The sequence below is a fragment of the Microtus ochrogaster genome, chromosome 2, assembly GCF_000317375.1.
Source record: "Microtus ochrogaster isolate Prairie Vole_2 chromosome 2, MicOch1.0, whole genome shotgun sequence".
NCBI lineage: Eukaryota > Metazoa > Chordata > Mammalia > Rodentia > Cricetidae > Microtus > Microtus ochrogaster.
The window spans coordinates 9,707,433-9,722,490 of NC_022010.1; positions in this window are offsets into that span (position 1 = coordinate 9,707,433).

The window sequence follows — 15,058 nt, forward strand, 5'->3', positions numbered from 1 at the left end:
ACCCCCTTTTCTCTCAAACACATCGGAAGTGAAATGACATTGGAGGATGACCTTTGCCCTCCATGCATGCACTGTGGCTCACATGGACACTCACATGCATACGCATACACCATCCATACACACACACACACACACCACTGCAATGCAGGTGGGCCCTGGGTTCTTTCCTCCCGCAGGAATCTCTGTCTCTGAAGTGCAGGTCCCTCATAGGGTTCTGCTGCAGTGGGGGTTGGGAGCTCAGTGCCATTGATGACAGCCCTTGGAAGAAGTGTCCCCCGGGGAGCTGCTTGCACCACGTGTACTCAACTGGCTGGATCCAGGGGAGGTAATGCAGTTTTTCCGGAGCCTGACAGGGTTTTAATTGTATTTTGAGGGTCCTGCCCCCCACATACCAGCTGAATCTGCTGCTGTGTTCACGATGGCTTTCACCTTTCCCTCCCCTGTCTCTTTTGTGTCTGTAGCAGCTGGGGCTGGGGCTGGGGCCATCAGGAATGAAAAGTACATCCTTTTCCATGCAGGAACTAGACAAGATCTGGAGTTTTCTTTATGTTGTAAACCTGCAGAAGCTGCTTAATGTTGTAGGCAGTAGGGAAGAGGAGTTTCATCCTTCAAGCTGCAGACTTCCATGTCTACTATGTGCTCAAGGAATGCGGGCCTTCTCTCACAACATCTTCAGCACGTGAAGGTCTCAGCAAACACCATGTGGATGGCAAATGGAGGCGGGGTGGGGCATGATGCTAAAGTTCCATGTCCTGTCTTTAAAGTACAGAAAGGGTACTTGATTATTCTGACTTTATGCAGTGTGAGTATGTGTATGTGTGCATGTGTGTGTGCAAATGTCCTTGGGCACCATCCGCACACACAGTGTCTCTCCTTGGCCTGGAGCTCCCTAGGATCCAACTTTCCCGCCTCCCTAGGACTGGGATTGCAAGAACTTCCCACCATGCCCAGTTTTTTGCTGGGGTTCTGGGAATCAAACTCAGGTCTTCATGTTCGTCAGGCAAACACTTCGCTAATCTCCCCAGATTTCGTTCTCTGGGCTCAGGTCACAGCCTACTTGCTACATAATGAATCAATCCTGAAGCCTTTCTTTTTGTTTGTTTGTTTGTTGAGGCAGAGTTTTCCTGTCCTGGAACTTGCTCTGTAGACCAGGCTGGTCTTGAACCTAGAGATCCACCTCCCTCTGCCTCCTAAGTGCAGGGATTAAAGGAGTGCATCACCACTGCCCAAAGTTATGGAGTTTTTCTAACCCCATATTTTTGTCAATAAAGTGAGGCTCACTATATCTACCTCTAGCTGGGCCTAGGTGGCACACACCTTTAAATACTAGCACTTGTCGGGGTGGGGCAGAAGCAGGTGGCCAGCCTGGTCTGCAAAATGAGTTTCAGGACAGCCAGGATTGTTACACAGAGAAATGGTGTCTTGAAAAACCTATGTTTGTGTGTGCGTGAGTGTGTGTGTGTGTGTGTGTGTGTGTGTGTGTGTTTGTGTGGAGAGAGAGGGAGAGAGAAAGAGAGAGAGATCCTATCTCAAAATAAATAAAACAGTAAAATAAAAACTTTCCTTTTTTGTTTTTTATTTTTTACATGACAAGGTTTCTCTGTAGCTTTGGTACCTGTCCTAGAACTAGCTCTTGTAGACCAGGTTGGCCTCCAACTCACAGAGATCCACCTGCCTCTGTCTCCCAAGTGCTGGGATTACAGGCATGCGCCACCACCACCCCACAAATAAAAACTTCCTTAGGGAATTTGGATTTCATTCTTGTGAAGTGGGGGGAGGGGGAATATATTAACCACACACAAAAGTCTAGGAAGATCTGAATGACTCTCCTCTAGTAGGAAATACCTTACAGTCACCAAGACCTTCTTGTCCTTTGAACAGATTCGAGGACCCACCTGCTGAGATGTGAAATACCCAGGAGGGAGTCAAAGGAATAGGTAGCCAGTGCCCATGTCCTGGTCATGGTCAGCTTTCCGATGCTCAAGGCCCTCAAACTCTTTCATCAGACCAGCCAAAACTCCCTTCCAGCCCCCAAACAAAAGAGAGACAGTGGCAACTGGGAAATCCCACCTCTGATGCCAGGGAAAAGCAACCCCCTTCCCACTCCTTCCGGATAAATCACGCCCACCCCCGCCCTCAGTAGGTGTCCCCCCTCCCCGAAGAAGTACCATAAAAATATGACCAACAAACACATTTGTCAAAGGGTGACATAATGTCAGGAAAATATATGTTCAATTTAGCAGGCAGAGGTGGCTGTCAGTTTGGAGGCCCTCCAGAGTTCAGGCATGCTCATAAAAGAACTTAACCAATCCAGTGACTCCCCTGGAGAAAGAGATCTCCTTCCAAATTTGCCTACCACCTGACATCCAAGAGCAGGAATTCCCCTGGGGAAGGAGAATCGGTTGATCCATGTCGGCAGGAGCCAAAGTTGGAAGGGGGGAGGCGAGGAGGGGAGGCTTGGGGTTGGGCAAAGGCGTCTCCTCCAGTGATTTAGGACTGGGATCTTCCATAAGAAAGTCCCTCTGTTGCCCTGGGGTCCTGGGACTGTCTACCCAGAGACAGGCAAGCTTAGGAAACTCAACTCCCAGGGCCATGGTGGGAGGGAACAGGACAGGGCCCAGTTGCTGCTGTCTGGTAGGAGCGAAAGCACAGGCCCCAGACATGCGTGACCTCCGGTTCACTCGTCGCTGCTGATCAAAAGGATGCGGCTGGTCCACCCTGCCCAGGCCTCCTCAGACCTGGAGGATTCAAAGCTACTGACTTCGTGGCTGGTGTGGCTTCCATTAACCCAGAGGTTGGTGCTGAGGACGCCACAAAAAGAAGTTGAACATCCCCGTGGAATGAATCATGGGAATTCAATAGCTCCGGCCAGCGCAGTGACCTTTAAAGCAAGATAATATTACTTTAAACGAACATAGTGGGGAGCCATTAAGATAAACAGCAGCAGTTACAGCATCCTTCAACTCCGAGAGACAGTGGCTCCATTTCCTCTGCTCTCCTTCAGACCCAGGGAGACAGGAGTCTGTAGCCACTCCATTTGCTCCAGCTATCCAGCCTCGTCACTTACTATGTTGGTCATTTTTCTTCATTTCTTCCTCCTTTCCTTCTTCTTTGGGACAAGATCAGGCTATGTAGCCCAAGCTAGCCTCAAACTCACAATTATCCTCCCTTAGCCTCCTGAGTCCAGGACTATAGGCCTGTGCTAAACACATGACTTCCCTTCTTCCCTAAACAGTCACAGCCACAAGACACTGGAGTGAGGGCCTTGCTGAGGCTTTCTGGGAGTGTTTTCCACCGTGAAATTCTGAGACATAGCATCAGACCAATAAAAAGCTCACTGCTAGGGACAAACATAGCTATTGGTAACCTTCTCCAGTATCCCTTAGTACTTGGAAATACCACAGTGAGCTAAGAGAAGAGTGTGTGTGTGTGTGTGTGTGTGTGTGTGTGTGTGTGTGTGTGTGTGATTGCCTATATATTGCCTATAAGACAATTCTTTTTGAGGCAGGGTTTCTCTCTCTGAATCCCTGGCTATGTAGACCAGATTATCCTAAACTCAGAGACCCACCTCCTCTACCTCCTGAGTGCTGGAATTATAGGTATGTACCACCACCGCCAGCTATTTTCTCTTCCTGTGTAGATCAAGCTGGCCTGTATTTAGCTCCCAGTCTGCCTACTTCACCCCCTGTGCTGAGATGCACACACAACAGTCACTGAAAGTCACGTATGTCCGTAGACACAGGGTCCTCGGAGATGGGGACAGAATCCTTACTCTCAGATCTCAGATGACTCTCAGGCAGCCCTTGGGTTCAGCGAGAGGCCATTCTCCTCCGAAACACAAACCAGTTCCAGCCAGCACTGCAAGAACAGTCACCAGACGAGGGTATTGGTTCAGCCCTGATGCTAGCACGCTCACACTGCGCGCACGCCTGCACGCACTAATTTTGTGCTCAGCTGTCATAAAACTTAAGACATTTATATGAGGGTCAAAGATCAGAAGGGGGCAGCATTATTTTCTGTTATTAATTACACCTTATCCATTCAACACGAACTGCACTCGCCTTAGATAAAGTTACAATACTGTTTTATTGGGAAGCCTCCAGGCTCCTATGCTGGGGGAGGAAGAGGGGAGGGACGGGGCAGGAGACAAAGGAAATCATGGGATAGGGAAGGGCAGAGGGGGCTCATTTATGCCCTGTCCCTCGCCCACTTGCCCTCCCAGAAATCCAGCCAGTCTCGAGCCTACTGGCTACACTCATTTCCCAGCCTAACAGAACTCACTCCAAAAGCACATGAAACTGAACTCTGAACCAGGTGGGTCCTAAGCCAGCTTTGAGTTTCAGAACAGAGGAGGTAGGAGCGGAGAAGTCATCAAACAATGCCAGCTAGGCTGGTGCTCACTTCAAAGACACGGTGGGGGGGGAGTTCATCAGCACCCTACTCTTCCTGCAGTTCAAGGACAACTGCCTGTGGGTCTGGGGGTTCTTAGTGGTCCTGGAACTCTGGGTAGGGGTATGAATAGAGGCAGGTAAAAGTGGGGTGCTTTGTCTTGCTTGCCTATTTGGAGTGCTAGGGCTGGGAGCCACCTTCGCTAAGCAGCCTTTCTTTTTTTTTTTTTTTTTTTTGGTTTTTCTAGACAGGGTTTCTCTGTGGCTTTGGAGCCTGTCCTGGAACTAGCTCTTGTAGACCAGGCTGGTCTCGAACTCACAGAGATCTGCCTGCCTCTGCCTCCCAAGTGCTGGGATTAAAGGCGTGTGCCACCATCGCCCGGCTTTCCTGGAGTTTTCATTCCTTTTCATTTCTTTTGTTTCTGAGAGTCTCTAAATTGCCCAGAGTGGCCTGGAATTTATAATCCTCCTGCCTCATCCTCCTGAGTAGCTGGGATTACAGGCCTTCATCTTCAGGTCCAGACACTGGAGGAATCTTTGATTCTTTTACCCGTAGCTGTCAAAAAGACAGAAATGGACTCATCCATCATGGAAGAAAGAAACCCAAGACCCCGAGACCCCTCAACACCCAACCCTGCCATGAGGAGTTACAGACCAGCAGAGTGGGAAAGGAGATGCTTTAGACCAGGCGAAGGGTCTGAGGAGGGTGGTGGTGAATGCCGGGTTGAAAACACAGTTTGGAGGCCTTTGTTGTTGTTTTAAGCATTTAGTGTGTGTTACAAGCCAACTTTGAGGAGGCTGCTCTCTCCTTCCACCATGTGGGTCCTGGGGAATCGAACTCAGGTCATCAGGCTTAGCCACAAATGCCTTTACCCACTGAACCATCTCACCAGTTCCCAGATATGAATCTTGGCTCCAGCCTTTTCCTTGGACAAACTTCTAGCTTTCTCCAAGACTCCGTTTTCCCAGTTTGGACAGTAAGGGAAATCACATCCAATAGCATGAAAAAAATGCTATCATCTCAAATAACCACAGGACGTTAGCGTACCCGAGACAAACAATAAGGCTGCTACACCCTTCCTGCAGTACTGTAAGATAGCGTAATGAGAAGCATGAATCACGGCGCAGATATAATTTATTGTTATTAATATGATCTGCTCTGTCCTTCCTCAGCCCCTCGGGCTGCCAGGAGCGTCTGTGGTCTGTCACTGTGCACTTGAGGACAGGTTCTTTTTGTCCCTTCTCCTCTTGCTTCTAATCACAATGTTCCAATTCTCAGCCAGAGCAAGATGCCATATATTAGCCCCTGTCTGCGATGGCAATCTGGCTTGTGTCTTGCAAACACGGTGGTGCGCCCGTGCCGAGGGCTCTACTGGATGCCAGGATCTGGGCTCAGTGTTCTGCGTCTGTGGCCACACTTAAAGCCAGGAGCAATGTGGCAAGTGAGGTGTTTACATGCTCTCTGTTTTACACCCAGGAGACCAAGGCTTGAGAAATAAATAAATCTATTTATTTATCCTACAGAATATCCCCAACTCTGCAATCTGCTGGCACACAGGGAGCTGAGGCCTGAGAGAGGACATGCCCTGCTATTTCTGAGGCTTTTGTTTGTTTTGTTTCATTTTGTTTTGAGACAGGGTCTCAGGTGGCCCAGGCTGGCCTGGAAAATTGCTACACAGCTGAGGCTGGCCTTGAACTCCCAATCTTCCTTCCTCTATCTCCTAAGTGGTGGGGTTACAAGTGTGTGCCATTATGCTAGGCCTAGTTTAGTTCTGTTTTCATCTCGTTGCATTTATTTTGTATTGTGTTGTTTTCTTTGAAACAAGATCTCAATGTGTAGCCCAGGCTAGCCTCGAATTCAAGATCCTTCTTCCTTAATCTCTGAAGTGCTGGGGTCACAGGCATGTGCCACCATGCCTGGCTATGTTCTGCTATTCCTTGGCTCTGAGTGTCCCTTCACCTATGTGGGATGGCCAGGGAAGACCACAGGGGAAGAGGACCAGCCACAGAGGGAGGAAGGGAGGGAGGGAGAACGCAGCCTGCACAGACTCCAGGGCTTCTATCTGCACATCAGAATGTTTCCTAGGGGTTCAGCCAGGAATTCAGGCCTGGGGGCCCCACTGGGAGCCCTGCCAGGCGAGTCTTTGATCTTCTCCACAGTCCAGCCCTCCCTGATGTAATCCGCCTTGCAGGCCTGATGTCTAATTTGTGATATCCCCACAGTGTCCCCAAGGGCGCCAGACTAGCAGAGGGACTTGGGGCCTGCTGTAGCTGATAGGGACTGCGTGTTCTGGGGGCGGGGTGGTGTGGTGGTGATGGAAGAGATGGCACACTCCACATTTCCCGATGGTATGGTTTTCCTCGCCACCTCCTTCTCCTGCCTGCGTGCGTGCGTCCACCCTCCCTCCCTCCCTCCCTCCCTCCCTCCCTTCCTCCCTCCCTCTCTCTCTTTCTGTTTGCCCATGTTTCCCTCTACTTTTTCGCATTTTTCTTTCCTCTCATTTTCACCTGTTTTCTTGTTCCTTCTAGCCCAGAGTTGCTACTACTATTTATTTATTTATTTATTTATTTATTTATTTATTTATGAAACAGGGTCTCATGGAACCCAGGTTGGTCTTGAACTAACTGTAGTCGAAGGTGATCTTGAATTCCTGATCCTCCCGGATCCCCCTATTCAGTGCTGGGATCGCAGGCCTGCACCTATACACCTAAGGGCACCTTGCACGCTAGGCAAACAAGTAGTCCACCCCCTGAACCATAAATTTTCAGTTTGCATTATTGTATTTTATTGAGGGGGAGGGTCTCACTGTGTAGTTGGGTGCAGAGGGTGTGTAGAGGGGCTGTCTCTACTTCCCAAGTCTGGGACCACAAGTACATCCATCCATCATGCCTATCTAAGAATCACTAAATGTCTGGGAGGTTTTGTTCCGTAGGTAGCTTAGTCCAGTCTTGTGCTCCCAGCATAGAACACAGGGTCCCTCGCACACTGGGCAAGCATCTACCCTGGATCCGCACACCTCGTTAATTTTATTCTGAACAAGCCTGCCTCAAACTTTTGGTCCCCCTACTTGGCTCCCTGGGTGGTACTAGGCTTACAGCTATCCTCCCCCACTCTCAAACTGACTTTGTTTCCCTGTATCCCAGTTAGCACTCCTCCAGCATAGAGCTTGAAGTTCATGGACGGTCTAAAAGTTCTCAGGGCAAAGAGGCTCACACACCGGAAGCCTGCTAGAGCAGAACCCCTAAGCCAGTCCACACACACTTGTCAAGCATTACTGGGACCCCAGCATACACTAAGGTTTCTTTATTCAGCTCACCGTCTCAGGAGACAAGTGTGCTGAGTCCACCGACTGGGAGCAGGAAGCTGGAGATCTGCGTTAAATACTGTGGCTTTTCCAAACCTTGTGGCCACTGGCGGGTGCAGGCTATTCACCACCGAGAGGACTATCTTGAGCTCTGTTACTTCTCCCCCTGGCCCTCCTCTCTCTCTCTGCTTTGCATCCCAGCTGGGTTTTGAAGCTGAACCCATGTGGTGGCGCACACTTGTAACTGGTACAAAGCAAAGTCCTGTCTTGGGGACAGGACCTGAGTGTTCTTTTCCACACACTGGGTGTGTGCTGTCGTGAAGCTTCTGCAATCACCTCAGTGCACAAACTTTCTCTACAGAAAACTGTGTTTTGGGCTCAGGACAGTGTTTTCCCTCTCAGGCCGGGGCAGGAAGCACTGTGGTCATCCTGACTGTGGAAGATTTGTTCTCTGCCTTGTTACACTTTCAGAAACTGTGTCTCCTTGAAACAACCATGGGGTTTTTCCTATCAAACCCCACCCAGGGCCATTTCTGTTGGCTCACACATTCCCTCATCCTTCAGGTCAGAAACTGGGGCCAGACCAGGAAAGTACCCCTCCCCTGTACCCCTGCCCAGAGGAAAAGACGGCACAGCTAATCAACTCAGTACCTTTGAAAAGGATCTTCAATAAATTGAATTTGTCTCAGCCTCATCTAGCAGTTAAGATTTAATGGGAGAGGACCCAGCTAATGTACCCCATGCCTGGTGTAAACGGATCCTGCCCCTTTAAGGGCCGAGTGACATTATATGAAGGAGAAAAATTCTGAAACTCAGGGTGAACTCCATCAGTGCTGAGGTGATCTGAATCATGTGGGACTGCTTGGTCACCTCTCTGATATCCTATCCCTGTCCTGCTCTCAGAGGATGCAGACATGATTAATGTCACCTGTGACCACCGAGTCTCCCGGCAAGACCCCACTCCACCCTTCAACTCCCATCCCACCCCCACCCCCTCCCCAGCAGACAGAGAAACAAATTAGATCCAAAGACAGCAGATCAGGGATCAGTTTCAGAGGGACAGCACCCCCTCACACACCCAGGCTGAGGAAGAAGAGTGGCCTCCAGGGTGCCTGGCCTGTCTGTCACAAGCAGGCCTAAGATAGAGACCAGACCATAAGAGACTAGAAAGGAAGGAACACCCGGAGATGGGTGCTGGTGCCGCCAAGTCTCAGAGCAAACACTTGGCTTGGGCCCTGAGCATACAGGCATTTTGGAGAAAGAACTGTGTGTGTGTGTGTGTGTGTGTGTGTGTGTGTGTGTGTGTGTGTGTGTGTGCGCGCACGCGCGCGTGCATACACACACTTACCTTTTACATTTAATTATTTATTTTGTGTGTGTGCATTGTGTGTTTGTGTATAGAGGAAGAAATGAGTTTGGAGAAAGAAGAGAGGAATGTTAACCAAAGTCGTTTTGACGCTGCACACGTGTCCAAGTGCGTGTGCACACACAGGTGTGCATTCTTTCTACCCCGTTCCAATCGCCTCTGACGTGTATGAAAACAATGGTCCATTTCCTTCTCCTTATTCTTGCTCTATCTTTTCCTCTCAGGACTGAGGATCAAACCCAGGGCTTTATAGCACGGTCAAACATTCTATCTTCCGAAGAACTACATCCCCTCTTGCCCATTTTCCTTCCTATCGTCTTTCAACCCATTCATCTCCAGTGCCCTTTTTCATTCATTCAAGCCCTCTTCCCAGAGTGCCAGAGGCACACCTGGGGGCTTTGAGGAAGTCCATCAAGACTCCAGGTTCCAGATTACGAATGCCAAGCACCAGGACTCATCGGGGTACTGCGTTTTCTCCTTTCCCTTTCTATACTAGCAATAACAATAATAATAACAATGTTTATTCCCATGTGCTATGCCACCGTTCCCATGTGAGCTGACTCCTGGAGTCCTGAGGACTGAATTTAGGATGTCAGTCTTGGCCACAACTGTCTTTACCTGCTGAGCTACCTTGCTATCCCAGATCCCACCCTTCCCCCTCCCCGCTCCCCCCACCCCTACCTCTCAGCCTGGGTCTCATGTAGCCTAGGCTGACTTCAAACTTGTTATGCAGCCAAGACTGGCTTCAACCTTCTGGTTCTCCTGCAGCCACTTTCTGAGAGCTGAGGCTGCTACCCTGTGGCACCCTACCTGTGTTTGTCTTATTTATTTGTCTTTAATGAGAACACCATGAGGTCATCCTGAAGATGAGAGACCAAAAGTTACTACAACCGCCTTCATTTGGCTGTTTGGAACTCCGGTTACAAACTTCCAAGGGCCTAGAAGAAGCAGAACCAGGCCGTGGACAGTGCCATTCACCATCCCAGGAAGGCATCTTGAGACGGCCTGGCTAGGAAGTGAGTGAGCCGTCGGATGAAGGATCCTTGCTCCTGCTCTGAGGTGTGAGATCACTAAACAGGGTTGAAGACATTTCCTCTCCAGTAGCATTGGAAGGGAGTGGGGACAAATGAGGGGACTGGAGAGACACACAAGCTCTTGATGCCACGCCTGATGCCCTGGGCTGGATCCCAAGGACCCCTGCTGTGGAAGGAGAAAGCCAGCTCCTCTGGTGTCCTCTGACCTCCACAGGCATGGCAGGGCCTGCCACATGTGTGTGCGCGCGCACAGACACACACCACAGCACAACAAATCAGTAAGTGCATCAATAATTTTATGAAACTTTATAATTTTTATTACGTACGTAGGTATGTGTGCGCGAGTACAGGTATCCAGAGGCCAGTGGCATAGGATCCCCTGGAGCTGGAATTACAGACAGTTGTGAGCTGCCTGAAATGGCTACTGGGAGCTGAAAGGGGAAGTGGTTTTCTCTACTCTTGTTGGAAGAAGAAGAACTGGTTCCCAGGTTACAAGCACTTACCTGTTCTTGCAGAGGATCAGGGTTTGGTTCCCAGTACCCAGATCAGGGGGCTAACAACTGCCTATACCTCTGGCTCCGGAGCATCTGATGCCTCTCTCCTCCTAGGGCACCTGCACTCATGAGCACACATGCGCGTGCACACACACCACACACACACACACAATTTAAATAGCATGAATCCAAAACAAAAAGAAGGCAAAGGCAGGGCCAGCAGCCATCTAGAGGATTTATGGGGACGGAGTAAAGAGAGACTAGTTAAGAGCCATATGAGGCTCCAGATTTCCCTGTGAGCTTAGATGCAGACACTCATGAAAAGGAAGCTTAGGGGATTTAGGCTGTGTTATTCAACGAACTCCTGAGGAGTTCAAGTAGGCTAAACTCAGCCCTTCCTAAATTTCCCTTCTTTGTAGGAGGAAGGGCTGTTACCATTGAGAACTGGCAAGCCTCAAACGTGTGTAGAGAGAGGGGCCCTACCTCTGTTATTTCCTCCCTCCTCTGTTTCTGGAAGTCCCTTAGAGACCCCAATGTTTCAATCTTGGGAACAGCTGACTCTCCAAACCAACAGGATCTGGAGGGAGCAGGCTCATGCTTCCACCCTCCCTGGGTGCCCACAAAAGCATCTGGCCCCTGCACCCTGGGCTCTGGCCACAGGGTCATCTGTTTGCAATGTTTGACTCGGTAGTTTTATTTCTGCTTGGCGGGATAAGATAAACTATCCGGTTACACGGCAGGCGGGCTGGGCTAGGAGCCTGCTATAGCAGGAAAGCCAAGCGAAATGAGCTGGTGGGCTTGGCCCAGGCCCCCTTTGCAGTCAGAGGAAGTGGCTTCTCTTCTGGAAAGTTCCCTCTTCTCCTGGCTAAGACTGGTGCTGTTTTTAATGCCAGTGTAGTTCCTCGCTGACTCCAGGAATAGACACCACCACCCTCAACACTATGCAGATGTGAATACACACTTGTGGATACACACACACACACACACACACACACACACACACACACACACACTTCTTATCCTTTTGTTTGTTTGAAGGTCTCACCCACCCCTGCCTGTGAGGATGACCTTGAACTCTTGCTGCTCCTGCCTCTGCTTTATTGCGTAAAAATACTTTTCTGTCTTGCTTGCAGCAACTCAGAGTGCTGGTTCTGGAACGCGCATTTTTACCACCATCTCAATAGACACATGCCTGAGCCTAGTGCACTTGAATGGCATTTGGTGGCTTGTTACATTTATGTCCCACCCCACCAGGATCACACTTTTTTTATTTTGAGACAAAGTCTCACTAAGTTGCCCAGCCTAGCTTTGAACTTCCTTTGCTGTAGCCCAGGTAAGCCTCAAACTTGCAATCCTCTTGGCTCAGCCTCTTGAGTGGCTGGCGTGACAGGCCAGCTCTGGATTGTTACATCAAAGCTTAGGCTCTGGAGTCAGCATGCCTAGCTGGGAACTCGGCCACATTAGCTTGAGTAAATGCCTTTCTTTCCTGGGGCCTCAGTGTCTCCAGCTGTAAAATGGGTAAAGGTGGTGCAGGCCTTTAATCCCAGCCTTGGGAGGCAGAGGCAGGCAGATTTCTGTGAACTCAAGGTCAGCCAGAGCTACACACGGAGAAACCAACCCTGTCTAGAAAACAAAACAAAACAAAACAAAACAAAAACTACCATCCCTACCCCCTCCCCAAATGGGCACAGAGATCTTGATTTCCATGGTACATAGCCCTTCTGAGCGTTTCACGGGGCAACATCTCCAGAGAGCTTCCTGAGACTGAGGGCATGCTGTGTGCTCCACAATGGTGACTGTCACAGTAACCAAAGAAGACTTGACGCGAAGGAACAGCCAGCCTTGGAGCAGAAATGGACATGTGGTCATCATTTCCTACCCCCTCCCTGGAGGCTGGAGCAAGTACTAACGTCAATTAGCTCAATCTTACCCTTCTCTGGTGCAATTTTGAGAATGGAGCCCTCAGCTTGGAAATAAAACACAGGCCAGCTCCCATGCCTGGTGCCCAAAGAAACAGACACGGGAGGCAGTTTTGATGCCAGGCACCCAAGAATGCCTCTGACCTTCTGATTGTCTTGTCCCCTCTTCCTCGGGCCACAGTGTCCCACTTGCCTGGGGTAAGGAATGGAATCCAGGGCCTCCCCTGTGCTGGGCAAGGACTCTACCCACTGATTGAGAGCAATAGCCCACAATTTTGAAATCTAATAGCAGGGCACGGAGAGGTAGGATAGCCAGTTGTTCAAGTCAGTGGAGGCATTTAAGGGTGATAAGAAGGGGGGAACTATCCTCAGAGGGACCCAGATTTGTCCCAGCTCAGCTTCCCTGAGGCAGGTGATATTTTCCCTCATAATCAGAGCAGGGCTTCTCAACCTCTAAGGCTGTGACCCTTTAACATAGTTCCTCATGCTGGGATGACCCCAAACATGAAATTATTTTCCTTGCTGCTTCATGACTGTAATTTTGCTAGTGCTATGAATTGTTATGGAATATGCAACCCTCAAAGGGGTTGTGACCCACAGGTTGAGGACCACTAACCTAGAGTCTGGGCTTCCAAACATGGTAGCCATAGCAACGTGGGGGGGTGGGGGGGTGTAATGAATCTGCTCCTCTAAGTTCTACTGTTGCACTCTCCTTCTGGCCTGGGAACTGTCACTCAGCAGTTCTTCCTGATCCCAGGCCAGGCCCCTCTGTTGGCGTGACCACCCAGTACTCCCCCACCTCACTCTACCATGTGCTCAGCTGCCCGGGTTCCCTTCCCTGCTACCCCGACCCTGCAGCCAGCCAGGCCTCTCAGCCTCTCCCCAGCCTGCAGTTTGAAAAAACTGATCCTTTCCCAGGACTGCTGGGAGGAGAAAGGGTGGAGGATAAAGATGAGGGTCAGAGGTCAGAGCTGGGCCATGCCTCAACCCCCATTCCTTCCACCCCAGAATCATCTCTCCTGGCCTGCAGGCACACAGAGAACCAAAGGCACTCTTGCAATAAGATGCCAAGGCTGGAGGTCAGACACCATCAGCGACTTGACATAGGAGTGGCCACAGCCAGGTTCCTTCAGGTTGCTGAGTCAGCACAATGCAGCCCACTGTCTCCTCAGACCACAGGATACCTGCCCCATTTCCGGTAGGATGCCTGACCTTGCTGGATTAAGGGTACAGGCTGAGCTCTTTACCACACCCCAGCATGGCACAAGAGAGAGAGAGAGAGAGAGAGAGAGAGAGAGAGAGAGAGGGAGGAGGGAAGGAGCCACCCCTGCAGCCTCAGCATCTTTTACCTCTCCCACATCCTAAAGGTGTGCTATAAGACCAGCTCCCCAACCGAATGACAAGGAATGGGACTATCTGGATAAATGGATCCCAAAGCAGGCATCCGAATCCATTGGTTCCTGAAGCCACTTTTTGTAGAAATGGATACTAACAGTCACCACCGGAGTGAATGACCCACTTCCTGGGACTCTGGCTTTAGGCATCCGTGACCCGGACAGGGATGTCCAGCTTAAAATGCCACATTGAGGACAGGGAGGCAAGAGGACCCACCACCAAATCTCTCTGCGCCCTCCCCCCTTTGCTGTCTCTATGGTCATCTTCTCTCTCTTGCTCCAGGCTCTGCCCTTGGCCCTGTAACTTTGCCTTTCTGAACCTCAGATGTTACTGGCTCACAGTGGGGAGCAGCAGACAATAACAGTGACAGTGGGCTGATTATAAGCGGTAAAGGGAGGGTTACAGAGAGGGTTGCAAAGAGTCATGTCTTCCTGAACCTAGAACAGGTTCTTATCAGTTTTACCCACAGACATTTAACAGAGAGCCCAAGAGTCTTAGAGAACCTAGGTCGAAATTCATCATTCCATCTCATCCCTTCACAAGGCCAAACGGTGAGCCCTGGGGTCTTCAGGAAAGAAGGCCACAGACAGACCCTAGGGGTGGGGCTGTAATCCGCTTCTCTCATCTGGATCACCTGTTACTCCAGTTCACTGGGAGCCAAAGGTCTTGTGGGTGCCTGTCAAAGAGACTCAGTGAGCCTTGGGCCACCCATTCCAGAAATCAGGGAAGTCTGATGCCCCAGAGTTCCTGGGATTAGACACCAACTGTGCCTGGTCCTATGTCTATAGCTTGGCTGTGCCTTCTTGAGTGTCTTCAAGGGTCAACATCATTAGAGACTTAGGAAGTCAATAACTCACTTAGCCCCATATAAGGCCATGGTTTGCTGCTGGAAAATTGAAGGTCAGAGAGGCTGAGTAATTCGCACAGTCACACAGTAAATGGGGGACAAAGGAAACTCAGGATCGACCTGAGGCCATACCCCTAGGTACCTCTCCTGTGAAAGTATCCTGACCTGGTAGGAGAATGTGAGCCTGAGACCATGTGAGCCTGAGACTTTCATTACTCCTACACACACACACACACCTCTCCAGACCTCAATTTCCCCACCTGGAGCCCCTCAAGTCATAATCCACCAGAATTCACCCAGTTCCTTCAAA